This window comes from Staurois parvus, unplaced genomic scaffold (genome assembly GCF_062004578.1).
Source record: "Staurois parvus isolate SC_StPar_1 unplaced genomic scaffold, SC_StPar_1.0 ptg000049l, whole genome shotgun sequence".
NCBI classification, from domain to species: domain Eukaryota; kingdom Metazoa; phylum Chordata; class Amphibia; order Anura; family Ranidae; genus Staurois; species Staurois parvus.
Genome location: NW_028317845.1, coordinates 1,640,290 through 1,655,029, shown reverse-complemented (window position 1 = coordinate 1,655,029; position 14,740 = coordinate 1,640,290). Strand labels below are relative to the sequence as shown.

The 14,740-nt window shown below is 42.9% G+C and overlaps 1 protein-coding gene across 4 annotated transcripts in view; it reads right to left on the bottom strand.

Moving 5' to 3' along the window:
* Nucleotides 1-14,740, bottom strand: part of DGKD (diacylglycerol kinase delta) — a 136,341-nt gene that overhangs the window by 120,507 nt on the left and 1,094 nt on the right. The window lies entirely within an intron of this gene.

Sequence of the window (14,740 nt, the reverse complement as noted above, 5' to 3'; positions counted from 1 at the left end):
TACAAAATAACTGACCTTTTTAAATGTAACATTTGTTTCACCTTTATTTCATACTTTGTTGCATCTAGTAGTACTGAGCTTCTGCAGCCCATCTACATGCATTACATTCTCAGGGGGTGGCTTCCTGACAGTGACAACTGTGCAAGGCATTTTCAAATAGCCGGTTGTGTGACGGGGCGACAAAACACAAGCACAACTGGGAGACAGCCAAGATTTTCATGGTGTGATCACAAAGTAATATTTTAATATTTTTAAAGCTGTATATATAACCCCATCCGGCCCATGCCGATAAACGGCCGGACGGGAGCGCTGCCAATGCGGGTGGACGTTTCTAAACGTCCCCCCGCATCATTGCCTGGGAGGGCACAGCACCGAGATTGGTGCCCGCTGTATCAGGAGGACACAGCGGAACGCAGATAGCTGTAAGGGATCTCTGTGTGAGGTCCTGATTCACCTGATCACTGATTAGCCAATCTATGATCACATTGCAGAGTAGTAAACAAGATGTCACTTCCTGACATCATTGCTTACTACTTGTGTAATCTGTGAATGATCACAGAGGTCACATGGTACAAAGCTATTCACAACAGCCTTGTACCATGTGACAAGCTGTGACCAATCACAGATCCCACAGTATTTCTCAATGGCTGCAGGAATGCAGCCAGAGAGAAGGAGTAATGATTGCTTTTACAGCCTTTATGGGTGTAAAAGCAATCAATTGTAAAAAAAAAGAAAAAAAAAATCTTTATCACCCCCCACAAGTAGTACAGTGTCACTATGGTTACATTGTACTGCTAGGGCGACAGTATGTAAAAAAAAAAAATATAAAGAAAAATAAAAATTAGAATTTTTGGTTATAAACTAATTTGGTCTTTTTTTTTTTTTTGCTAAAAAGATAGATGAATACATTTTGGCCAAGATTTATGAAGAAAGATTATTTATTTGCAAAAATTAAAAACACTTAGATTGTAAGCTCCAAGGAGCAGGGCCCTCCTAACCCTCTTGTATTGAGCTGTACTGTTGTTGTATTTTGTGTCCCTTTATATTGAAAAGCGCTGAGCAAACTGTTGGCGCTATATAAATCCTGTATAATAAGAAAAAACACTTTTTTTTTTTAATTTTTCATTTATATAGCAAAAAAAATAAAAATCCCAGTGGTTAATAAATACCACCAAAATAAAAGTTTTATCTGTCTCAAAACAATGCTAAAAATTTCATATGGGTACAGTGTTGCATGACCGTGCAATTCTCATTCAAAGTGTGATAGCACTGAAAGCTGAAAATTGGCCTGGGCAGGAAGAGGGTGAAACTGTCCGGACTTGAAGTGGTTAAAAATACTGAAAATTAGATTACATGTTAAAGTTGATATAAGAATATAGTGATTAGGTTTTCATATACTTTATGGGCTCATTCACATGGATGCAGAGGGCCCTAAAGCGTGAAGGTGGTGAGTATTTATGATGCCAGGAGCCTCCCGGGAGTGACAGGTGTTTGCTCATAGTAGTCTGTAAAAATCATTGACAAGCTGTAGCTTTACATGCGTCACTGCACATCTGAGTGTTTGCATTCATACAGAGACAGATGAGCAGCCCTGAACACAGGCAGTTTGCATCCAGGGATGCTCAATCATCCCCATACGCATGCAAATGCCTGGATGTGTGGCGACACCTTCTTCATGCTGTACAGCATTCTGCACCCATATAAAATGACATCACATCTGTGCTTTGCTTTAACCACTTGCCTACCGGGCACTTATACCCCCTTCCTGCCCAGGTAAAATGTTCAGCTTTCAGCGCTGTCACATTTTGAATGACAATTTCATGGTCATGCAACACTGTACCCATATGAAATTTTTGTAATTTTTTTTGTGACAGATAAAGCTTTATTTTGGTGGTATTTAATCACCTCTGGGTTTTTTATTTTTTCTTAAACAAACCAAAAAACACTGAAAATTTTGAAAAAAAAAAGTTTTTTCTTAGTTTTTGTTACACAATTTTGTAAATAAGTGATTTTTCTCCTTCACTGATGTGCGCTACTGAGGCTGCACAGTGATGGGCACTGATAGGCTGCACTGATGGACACTGATAGGTGGAACTGATGGGTACTGATGAGGAGGCACTGATGGGCATTGACAGGCATCACTGATGGGCACTGAAAGGCAGCACTCATATATGGCACTGATAGGCAGCATTGATAGGCAGCACTGACGGGCACTGATGCACACTGATGGGTGGCACTGACTGGCACTGATAGGCGGCACTGATTGGCAGCACTGATAGGTGGCACTACTGGCATTGATAGGTGGCACTGACTGACACTGATGGGTGACACTGAAAGGCAGCTCAGATGGGCACTGATATGTGGCATTGATGTGCACTGGTAGGCACTGATATGTGGCATTGATGTGGCACTGATGGGCACTGGCAGGTGGCATGGATGGGCACTGACAGCTGGCACTGATGGACACTGACAGGTGGCACAGCTGGGGCTACACTGATCATCAGGGCACACTGATTCTCAGTGCCCTGATGATCAGTGTAGATGCCCCCTCTGAGGGATGCCGATTACCGGCTCTCCTGTCCTCTCGAGCTGTCAGCGTGACAGCTCGTGAGGAGAGAAATGCCTATAACCGGCATTTCCCTATTTACATGTGATCAGCTGTGATTGGACACAGCTGATCACATGACCGAGCTGACATCTTCGGCTCTTTCTGTTGATCGGTGATCCGCTGTGTCTGAGGGACACAGCGCACCACCAATCGCCGTGCTGCGCACTCCCGGAGCCGCGCATGCAGGGTTAGAATGGTACGACATCATAGGAAGTCGTCCTAGAACGAGAGACCCACCTTGCACCCGTAATTGTACTATATGGCGGGCGGCAGGTGGTTAAAACATGGTCGATGGTGTGGTGCCATTCATTTTAAAGGCTTCATAATCCTTCACATGTGCATCTTGTGTTTTTCACCTGTATACGCTGTGCACTGATCATGTAGTTTCATGGTGATATTTGTTGCCCTGTACACACTGATACTGGAATGTGAAGCTTTACTCTATACAGGCTGAGGTTTCGGTTTGTCTCCAAGCATGAGGCATGCAGCATGGCACTGTGCTGGTTAATGCACGACCTCTGTCTGATAACGAACACTTACTAAATTCTTACGGAAACTATGTATCCCACAATCCCTGGATCTCTCTGTCTTACATTGGTATAATTAGATCTGACACAGCCACAAAGAGGTAGAGCATTCATGCAGGCTTTCATCACATTAGCACTCTCACATTTGTGATGCAACACAGAGTGAGGCATGGATTGGGCGCTGCATGTCTTAAAACAAAGAGTTGCCCGTTCCTTTAGAGAATAGGGACAAGCTAGGTGGATGAATACATGGACATAGAAGAATCGATCAGGCATAACACTACATACTACAGCCACATGTGAGGTAAGGCAAACCAATGACACAGTGAATAGAACTACACCAATACCTAGATAAAATGACAAAACATTTGAATGTTTACAGTGCCTTTAAGGCCTCATTCACACAGGCATATTTAATCGTACGCCCATGCTTGCCTGCATGGGAACGCACAGGAGTTCTATTTATGTCAGATGGGATGCAGCAGCATGGACACAGCCACTGCTCCCATTTTGACGGTCGTGTTGGTGTGGGTTCCCAAACACAGACAATGTGCACTCGGGGACATCATCTATGTGATGTGGTGCTTTGTCGTTGTGCTGAGCTGCAAATCCATTCCAAAAAGGCTGCTATAATACAAAATGTGAAATAAAGCACATTCATGTATCTGTGTTAATGCACTGCAACGCACCAAAGCAGTAGGATTGGGACCTGACAACAGCATCCTATCAGATAACGCCACTACTCTACAAAAATAAGAGGAACAAAAATTTTTTTTTTATGTTTGCCTTTTGCAAAAGTTTAAAAATGAGGAACAATACCCTTCCTTCAATTACATTTTTAGGTCTGCCGTTTGGTAACTAAACATATTCACAAGAAAAAAAGCCAGTACATTGCCTGCCTCAAAACCCATCGCTTTCTCAGTTTCTCTGAAACATTAGAGTCAAGCCACCAAAGGATGTGGCTTGAAGTATTTTCAGAACTGTGCTTTATTTCCTAATTTTAACTATTTTTGTCTTACAATTCTTAAAAAGATCTGCTGTACGTGTTTGTGTTCTAGCTGGCAGTAACAACTAGGTTCTATCAGGTGTCAATGGCAAGTTCATCATTGGACAGTTCAAAAATCATATGATAAGTCATAACCCATTTGCAACAATAAAACTATTCAAATTGTTGCAACTCAAGTTGCAACGACTTTGAAAAAAGGTTCCTGCACTATTTTTGTGAGATTTCATTGCGACTTGCATTAACACCTGTTTAATGAGGTTGCAAGCTGCAATGGAATCGCACATTAAAATCGCACTGATCATCGGATTTGAAATTTTGCTTTAGTAGCGCAACTTTAAAGCCGCACTGATGTGAAGCAGAGCTAAATGCAGAAAATATGAAAATTTTGATGCAAAAAAAGAAAAAAAAAAAACTTAAAATCATGTGGCTTTGTAAATAAAAAAAAAAAAAAACGCAACGACAGTTCACCAAGACGGCGAAAGCAGAAATAAAACAGAACAATTAATGCAAGAAAAGGTTAAAAAAAGATCACAAAACACATCCCAACCAGAAACCAACTGAAATACAAAAGAAGAAGGATGATGGAAAGGAATGTTTTAATATACTCCTTTATTACAATGAATACATAATCACAACTTGAAAAAACAATAAAAAAAAAAAAAAAACTCCTGAACAAATCCCTCTGCGAATGTACTGTATACAAAGCTGTCAGCCAACCACATGGCATTATCTCCTGCACACATCAATCCCACTGCCGGAGGTAGCGGGACCAAATCAGTACATGTCGTTTTCGATACTCAGAAATCTATCTGTAGTGCAACAAATGGCAGGACTTACCACTCATGCATGTCCTGCTAAGGTGTTTAGGAATCGGTCACAGAATTGTCTCATGGATGCGGTACAATACTTACATGGGACACAATTTACGCCAACATGTCCTACCTTCTTTTTCAACAGTAAAGAGGTATTTCTCACAATTTGTCGCAGCAATAGATAGACAGTATATGTGTCACTTCCGAATGGCTTCTGAGTCCAGTGCCAAGCGACTGTCCTGCTGCTTAGCGAACACAGGGGATCGCTCGTTCAAAATGAAGCCATTAAGACAACACTATGCATTGTCTCAATGAATACAAATTGTTCCCTGAGTGGATGAGGTGGAGACTGCAATGTCACCACCCCTTCGAGCAAGCACCTTCCATGTCCAGTAAACAGCAGGGCAGTCATTTAGCATAGGACCCAGAAGTCAGTGGAAATCTCTGTGTTCTCAGTGCCCACTACACTGATTTTCAGCTTCCAGGTGGATCCCACAGTTACAGCACATACATACTTACATAGCTCCAAGCTGAAACCGTCTGGAGTTCAGCTTTAAAGTGGTGTTAAACCAAAAACAAAAATGTATTATATTACACCTCACCAATTCTCTAGTCTGATAGCTGCATTCATTTTCTTATTTAGGCTTTTTTCCCCCTTTATTTTCTCCTGGTGATCCTTCCAGTAACACACTTCCTATTTTTGGGTGTCTCCACTCTACTGGAGAAGCAAAGGAGACACCTGAATACAGCAGCATCTCCAGTCTGGGAAGAGGGTAATGTTAGATGGGCTAGCAGATTTAAATGGACTTAGCTAACAAGTTACACATTAAAGGTTCCCTTTTTTTCTCTTTAAAATAACCATGTTATAGGTACCTTCTTTGTGCAGCCCCAATTTTCTTCTGGGGTCTCTCGCCAGCTCTCCTTGCTCCTCCCCTATAGCTTCTTATGGAGGTACTCATGCATGCTCACTCCCGAGCTGCCTTGTCTGGATCCACTGATACCCCCGGTGCCCTCGTCACAGAACTTGATTGACAGCAGTGGAAGCCAATCTGTGCAGTGAGGCAGGAAAGCCGCTGCTCTCATGCACATGGCTGGATCGGGCTCAGGTAAGTATAACTGACTTCAATGCAAAATCGTGCGCCATTGACTTCAATGCAAAATCGCGTGCCATTGACTTCAATGCAAAATCGCGTGCCATTGACTTCAATGCAAAATCGCGTGCCATTGACCTCAATGCAAAATCATGTGCCATTGACCTCAATGCAAAATCATGTGCCATTGACCTCAATGCAAAATCATGTGCCATTGACCTCAATGCAAAATCATGTGCCATTGACCTCAATGCAAAAACGCTTCCTGCTTACCTCAATGCAATAAATGCCTCCCGTTGACCTCAATGCAAAAACTTCTGTCAATAGCAATCCTATCCTAACTTGCACAGGACCCTTTCGAAATGGCACTCAAATCGCAATGCGTGTGGATCGCATCTGTGTGAACCACCTTAATAGGAACACATAATATCTAGCCTGTCATGCAAACCTGTGACTTTATATACACATCCAGAATTGCATGTGAACCAGGAAGGCTCCAGTCACACTTTGGAGTTTTGGAATCGCAGCAGAATCACAGCAATTCTTCCCACAATCGCAAAACGCGGGTTCAAGTGCCATTATTTTCAACGGCACCTAAAACGTGATGCAATTTTGCCACGATTGTCAGGTGGCAAATCTGACTGCATGAAGCTTGTCACCCAAAAGAAGGGGATTGCCGCACAGTGAACTGCACAACAATTGAGGCAAATCACATCGTGTGATTGACGCCCAATAGAAGCTCCTGCTCCTCTTTGGGAAACAAGCTTCACGTGATGTGATCTGCCATGCAGTAAACTGCATGACAATAGCGGTAAAACCGCACTGTGTTTTAGGTGCCATTGAAAATAATGACACCTGAACCTGCATTTTGTGATTGTAGTGTGCTTTGAGATTGTGGGCAGAATCGCAGAGATTCTGCCGCAATCCCAAAACGCCCAGGTGTGAACGGGGCCTAACGGAGGGGACACCCAAGTTTGATTTGGCTGATGGTACTGAGCACCCAAATGCTTCTGTGTGCAAATGTAGCCTGAAGGAATAAAGTTGTTTTTTTTTTTCTTCATTGGGGCCCATGCTGTATTTACTCGATCAGCTGATGTGCTTCAAAAACGTTAAAAGGAGTCAGACACTCCCTTTCCTGACGAGCATCCAATCGGTGCTCATTACACTGCAAGGTCCCTCCCTTCCCTGCTAATCCCCGGGTGCTAGCAGATAAACAGAGCAATGTTAGAAACATTAACCTCTCGGCACCGGCCGAATGCAAATGTGTGGCCTCCCGGCGTCTGGGCCTAGATGCTGAGCGGCCGCACATTTGTGTTCTATTAAAAAAAGACATATGTGCTGAGAGCGCGCGCTCCCAGCACACATGTCCGGTACTCATGGAAAGCTCCCGATCTCCTTTCGATTGGGACCTTTCCCGATCATGTGACCACCGTGATGTCGTGTCACGGTGGTCACATGACTCTAAACCCCACCCCGCCTCCCGGCTTCTGAAACCCTTATAGGGCCGCGAGACGCCGGCACCAAGGGGTTAAGGCTCCGTGCACACGGGGCATTTTGATAACGCTGGTAACGTTACCTGTGTAAAGTCACGTTAAAAACATGAGTTTTTCAGCTTTTTTTTAGTATTTTTGCATTAGCGTTTAGCCGCGTCATTTTCTACCAAAAAAAAATTTTTTTGGGTCAAACAACCTTCACAAAACGCTGGTTTGCAGCATTTTACCGCATTTTTCAGCATTCGAGTGTTTGTACAGCTAAAAAACTCCTCTAGAAACCCACTAGTTCTGGGTTTCTTTTCCAGCCAAGAAACGTTCCAGCCAAAAAACGTTGATTACAGTGTATGTGTGCATGGACACATAGGATAACATGCTGGGGAGTTTACTAGCTGTAGAAAAAAACATCAAAAGCCGCTGTAAAAACGTCCAGTGTGCATGAGGACTAAGGGCTCATGTATACGGGGTGTTTGGAGAAAACATCTGAACAATGGAAACTGACTGCTGGAAAACGTAGGTTAAAAATCGGCAGTTTAATCGCGTCTGCATACTGCGTTTATGCGCGTTTGCCTTTAGAAGCATTTTTAAAAGATAACCTCAGGAGACCTTCCAAAATGCCCAGAATGCACTGCAAAATAGTAAATAATTAACTGTTTCAGACATTTTGAGAGAAATAGAGAGAGCAGAAGCAGAGAGAGCAGTATGTGTTGAGATGACCTGTCTTTTCTGGTTGTATTCACTATGGATCCCATCATGAGCATAATGCAGCATGTATTACCATTTTTTCCTTCACGCGAAACCTGGAACTGACTGCACTGGTGTACTGGGTCCATTTGAATACACAGAAAACGCTTTGTATGCATTTCTTATGATGAAAAATGGCTCTAGACAGCATCTGGATATGGAACAGTTTAAAAACTGCTTCTAAACGCAAATACTTATAAATGCGGTTAACCGTGTTTACAAGTGTTTGGCATTAGAAACGCCGGTAAAATCTACTCCTAAACGCAAGTTTGGTGCGTTCAAAAAAACGACTGTAAACTCAACTGCCTGTAAACAACTGTAAATGACTATGTGTACATGGACACATAGGAAAACATTAGGGAGAGTTCAGGGGCTGCTGAAAAAAAAGGCAGAAAGCTCCTAAACGTCAGTTTAGCAGCTGTAGCGTACATGAGCCCTAAGTCGCCATAAAGCCGCTTTCGTTTTCAAAAGCCACAGACATTCCTAAAATCACCTCAGATTTCAATACAAATTTGGTTACATTTTTTTTTTTATCCGGACAAGTAGATTGCCATGAGCGACAAGTAGATTAGGTCCCCGATTTAGTCCCTGGACAAGTAGATTTTTAACAAATGTCCACACCCCTGATAAATGAATAAAGGCTGACCATTGTATGCACCCCTGTCAGTGGTAACTGGCTTGTCTCACCCCTCTGTTGCTAGGTTCACATATATACAGGTGTAGGAATGCGTGCAAATTGCAAGCATACCCGTAGGAAAACCGCTGGGGAACTGGAATAGTGGAAATCCAGCCTACAGGGTTATAAGAAAAAGGCAAAACCCATAGCAACCTAACCACTTCATTATACAGAGAAAATTATTTGCCACAGAGACGGAATATTATTAGGTAATGTTTTGTATCTTTTATGTGCTATTTTGAGGAACATAACCTAAGTGCGACAAAAATAACTACAAGGTGGTAGAAAAGGTTTTGAGACTAATTTTGTAACACACCAACAAATGGCAGCACAAGGCTGCACACACAGTCACATAGAGCACCGCCCTTCATAAGTCAGTGGGCCAAAAGACATCATCCAGTGTACATCGGGAGCTGTGCAACTGGTGCTATTCTGACCACATGCGTTACTACGTCTGCTATTTCATGATGAACAGCAAGTTAGAACAAAGCAAACATAAAATTCTGTATGAAACCTGTACACCCAAGTCTCATCACCGGTAATGATCCTCGGCATGAAGGACGGGTCATCCACGGCACGCTGATGAAGTTCTTGGCAGACTTCGACCCGATGTTCCTTCTACTCCTGGGTTAGCAGCCTGGGGACGAACATGGCAGAAACATGGTGCATGTTCAAATCACACGTAAGGATTGCTTGGACTGTTCCATATGATGCACAGACAATGGCAGCAATGTTGTAGATTGTTCTCTGACGATCATCATGCACAAGCCGGGGGTTGAGCTCATTGAAGGTCTTTCTGGTCTCTCGTCATCTTCCAGTTATGTTCTTTCACTCATGAAGCATGTGTGCTACTCAAAACACCTCGAACAACTCATTGCAGCATCAACATAAATTTTCCAAATCATGTCAAACGTCTCTGAAGCAGGTTTGCCCAGTTTCTTGCAGAATTTCACGTTTGCTCTTTGTTCTAACTTGCTGTCCGTGATGAAATAGCAGACGTGGTAACACATATGGTCAATATAGCACCAGTTGCACAGCTCCCGATGTACACAGGACAATGTCTTTTGGCCCACTGACTTATGAAGGGCGGTGCTCTATGTGACTGTGTGTGCAGCCTTGTGCTGCCATTTGTTGGTGTGTTACAAAACTAGTCTCAAAACCTTTTCTACCACCTTGCAGTTATTTTTGTCACACTTTGGTTATGTTCCTCAAAATAGCACATAAAAGATATAAAACATTACCTAATAATATTCTGTCTCTGCGGCAAATCATTTTCTCTGTATGATGAAGTGTAGGTTGCTATGGGTTTTGCCTTTTTCTTATAACCCTGTAGGCTGGATTTCCACTATTCCAGTTCCCCAGCGGCCTCAGCAGCCAATTCATTATGGCAAAAGCAGAAAAAAAGGTCCCTGCACCTTTCCCAAAATCACAGGTGCAGGCAAGCCACATAGTGCTACGTGGTTCCCAGAATGGGTTCCCAGAAGAGTGCCATGGACAGTTAATGAAACCCCCCTACCCCTGCTAACAGCAGTGCCTCTTTGATATGGGCCCCACGCCTGCATATCATGTAAACCTATCCTAAAGTGGTTTTAAACCCAAAACCAAAAATGTTATATATTGCAGATTACCAGTCATGAGATGTTGTGACTGCATTAGCTTTCTTTTTTTAGGCTTTTTTCCCCCTCTGTATTTATCTGGTGATCTGGCCAGTAATACTCCTCCTGTATTAGAGTGCCTTTAATCTGGATGAAGCAGCACAGGGGGAACCTTTGGACAGCACCATTGTTATTCTGGGGGGTGGGGAGTGTTAGATGTATTAGCAGATTTGGATACACTAACAAAGTGAAGCCAAACTCCAGCTAATACTTTATAAGCAGTTACAGCAACAGTTTTGTTCCTTTTTACACAGGGGTGTTCGATTCCTATCGCCCAACACATGTAGTTCTGGGCACCGGGCAGGTCGTTTTTTTTTCTACCCTTAGGCCTCGTGCGGGCAAGTAGCGGGCTCACCTGTCAGGTGGAAGCATTCAGGCAGAGTGCTGCCGCCCGATTGCTTCCACACAGTTCCAAACTCTACCCACCCCCCCGGACCCATCTGCGGGTCCGGGACTGACTCATTGCTGTCGACTAGAGGGGAGGGAGAAGTACGGACAAGTCTGCTCCCCTCCCCTTCTTGTCCTGACCTGGAAGAGACGTTATGAGGTCACTTCCGGGTCCCCGTTGAGAGATTCCCGGTCATGGAAGCCAGGAAAGAAGGTAATTCGCTGCGATGTGCACCACATTACATTCAGTGGAGCACAGGGGAGACATGCAGGGTCTTTTAGACCCTGGATGCCTCTATAAAGAGAACCTATCACCAAAAAGTCCTTTGTCCCCTACATGACTGAAAAAAAAAAAGTATTTTTTTTCCATTGTAAAAAATAAACGTTACACCCAAGCACATACAATCCACCCCCCCAAAAAAAAAAAATTGAGGACCCCCATCCCCACATATACGCACCACCAAGTTTTGGTTAAAAAAAAAAAAAAATTATCTGCACAAGTAGAGAGACAAGTAGATTGGGGCACTGATTTAGTCCCTGGACAAGTAGTTTTTTTTTTAAATTTCAACACCTCTGTTACATAAATAAAACTAATCATTGAAAGCACCCCTGCCAGTGGCGAATGGTGTGTCTCTTCCCTGCAACTTATACACCTGCAGTACAGCTTGTTCTTTTGAAAAACAGACTTACTGGCCAGATCACCGGACGAAAATAGAATAAAGAAAGCCTAAAATAAAAAACTAATGCAGTCATCCCATCTAAGATTTGGTAAGCTGCAATACATTAAATGTTTGTTTTTGGGTTTAATACCACGTTAACCCCCGACATATAGAACACCGTGAAGTGCTCACCTCTTCCATAGCCAGCAGTCAGGATCACATATTGTTCTATCACAGAGCTGAGCGCCCTGAACAACGTGCCGACACCTTCACACCCTCAATGTGACACTATGCAGTCTTCAGTATATGTGAGACACTCGTCTCACCATCATATATATTTTCTGTTTCCCTTTCAGCACCACATCACTGTCATGTTCATGCTAATTTAATAAACGTCCACAATTCAATTACTGTGTATTAGGAACAAGCAGTTCTTAATCTATTAACACTATAGAAGGCCAATGATGTGCTTTACACTACAGCAAAGGATTCCAGCTATAAAATAACATTTCTGATTGTCAGCTATAGGAAACAACATATCAATGTCATTTTTCTTATTTCAATAAAGAACATTTTAGTTACTCTAATAAAACATCTACAACAGGTTACTGCACTTTGTACATGATTAGTGCTCATAGCATTGACTGCAGAAGGCCATATGAAGTCCATGATCATTGTACCAGTTTAATTTCCTTGTCCCTGTACAAGGGACCAACTGAAAATTCCCATTCCAGCCTGTCATAATGATGTCTACCACAGTACTGATCATCACTGACATCTGTCAATTCTGCAGCCATTGGACAAAACACATGTTAAGGCTAGATTCACACCTATGCAGTTTGCGTTTGATCCATTTCTGCAGTGCTTTTTTGCACATGTGGTTTTTGACGTGTTTTGCGGGGTTTTTTTTTTCTTGTTGCTAGGCAGATTAAAATGCAAAACACATAAAAAATGCACTACATGCTTTTCTGCAGCGTCTCCATTGAAGTCTATAGAACCAAAAATGCAACTTTTTGCATTTAAAAAAGTCCCTGACCCTTTCCTAAAAATGCCCCGCGTGAAAATGCAGAGATGTCAACGTGTCCCATTGGAGATCATGTTAAATGGACTGTACTGCGTTTCTGCAAAGCACTTAGGAGTGAACCTAGGGTTAGGAACGGCTAAGCCTCGCAAGGTGCTGGTCCCCTGAAGAGTTTTTTTTTTTTTTTAACCACTATATATCTGTACCAATCCTAACAACCACTTGCCTGCAAGATACCAACATTTATTTGCCAAGATTTTAAAATAGTTTCCATTAGGTCAGACTCACACCTTTTGATTTAGAGAGCAGGTTTTTTTTTATTATTTTCTTGACACAAAATTACAAACACCATGAACAGTCAATTTACATTGCTTTGCTCCTGCTTTTTGGCCCTGGGCTCAAGCATTTGCTCATAGAGCTTTACATCTGGGTGTATTTCAGCACTCATGAGTCACAGGCGGTGTGTACAGAGGGCTGCCAGCACCTTGTCAAAATCACCGACAGGCTGAAATAGCAGCACATCTGAGGGGTACTTGTGTACAGGGCCATGTGGGTACAAGGATGTATTTCCTAAATGCAGAAAGCTCTTACCCTAGGTTCACACCTAAGCATTTTCTGCAGCATTTTGCGTTTTGCAGAAACGCAGTACAGTCCATTTAACATGATTTCCTATGGGACAGGTTCACTTCTCCGCGTTTTCACCCGGTGCATTTTTTGGAAAGGATCAGGGACTTTTTTGAAAGCAAAACATTGCATTTTTGGTTCTATAGACTTCAATGAGAACGCTGCAGAAAAGCATGTATTGCGGTTTTGATGCATTTTGTGTTTAAAATCTGCCTAACAAAAAAACGCATCAAAAACGCCAAAAATCAAAAAAGTGCAAAAATGCAAAACAATGCAGAAACGCCTTAAATGCAACCTGCATAGGTGTGAACCTACCCTTAGGCTGATTAAGGCCACACACCACAATAATCAGTGTATATCTGCACTAGGGATCAAGGGTGTATGTGATCAGCTACAATCAAGGAGTCTGTACAACTCAACGGCAGGCTGACATGTACCATGGCTGTCTGCAGGAAACCAGACATTGAGTTGTGACATGCGGTGGTCCTCGACGCAGACACTTTATACCAACGGTCACCATACATGTTACAACCTGGCTGCACAATCAACTTTGGATCTACTAAATCTATGCAATCTAAATGTCCAATCAGGGAGGTCCTAACACTACATGCTTTTAGGTAGATGTAAAGGAGATTGTACAATCAGATTGTAACAATGCTGCAACTGTATTATATTGTCTAACTTATTCATTCTGTGGAAAATCCTAAAAACCATTAACGATATCCAGGGGCCCCGTTCTGCTAAGCTGGGTTATCTACAAGTATCCCCTATAATTATGTTCCCCACCATTCCTTCTCCACTGAGAAGTATTTATTGTACTCATTCATTTGGCAATCGTTCCTCATCTCTATACAGGCTTCTAAATCCCAGAGCACACTGACAGCTCTCAATACCTGCAATGCAGAAAAAGATTTGCAGTGCATTCTGTTTATATAGCAGAGCAGGGACATCCCAGAGAAAATACTTCAACACCAAGTATGACCCTAAAAATCATGGCTAATGGCCAGCTCAGTCAATGATCAGCTACACCAACATTCACCCTGCCCAATGGTAAGCTCCACCAATGGCCAGGCCAATGGACAGCTCTGCAAGTCGTCAGCCTGGCAAATGATTAGCTCTGCCAATTGTCAGTGCAAGCCAAACGTCAGCCCTGCCAATTGATCAGCTCTGCTAATCGTCAGCCCAGCCAATGGTCAGTTCCACCAATGATCAGCCCCGCCAATGGACAGCCTGACAAATGATCAGCTCCCCCAATCGTCAGTCCAACCAATGGTCAGCTCCAAAAATTGTCAACCTGGCTAATTGTCAGCCCGGCTAATGGTCAACTCCACCAATGGATAGCCTGGCAAACGATCAGATCTGCCAATCATCAGTCCAACCAATGGCCAGCTCCACAAATTGTCAACCTGGCTAATGGTCAGCCCAGCCAATGGTCAGCTC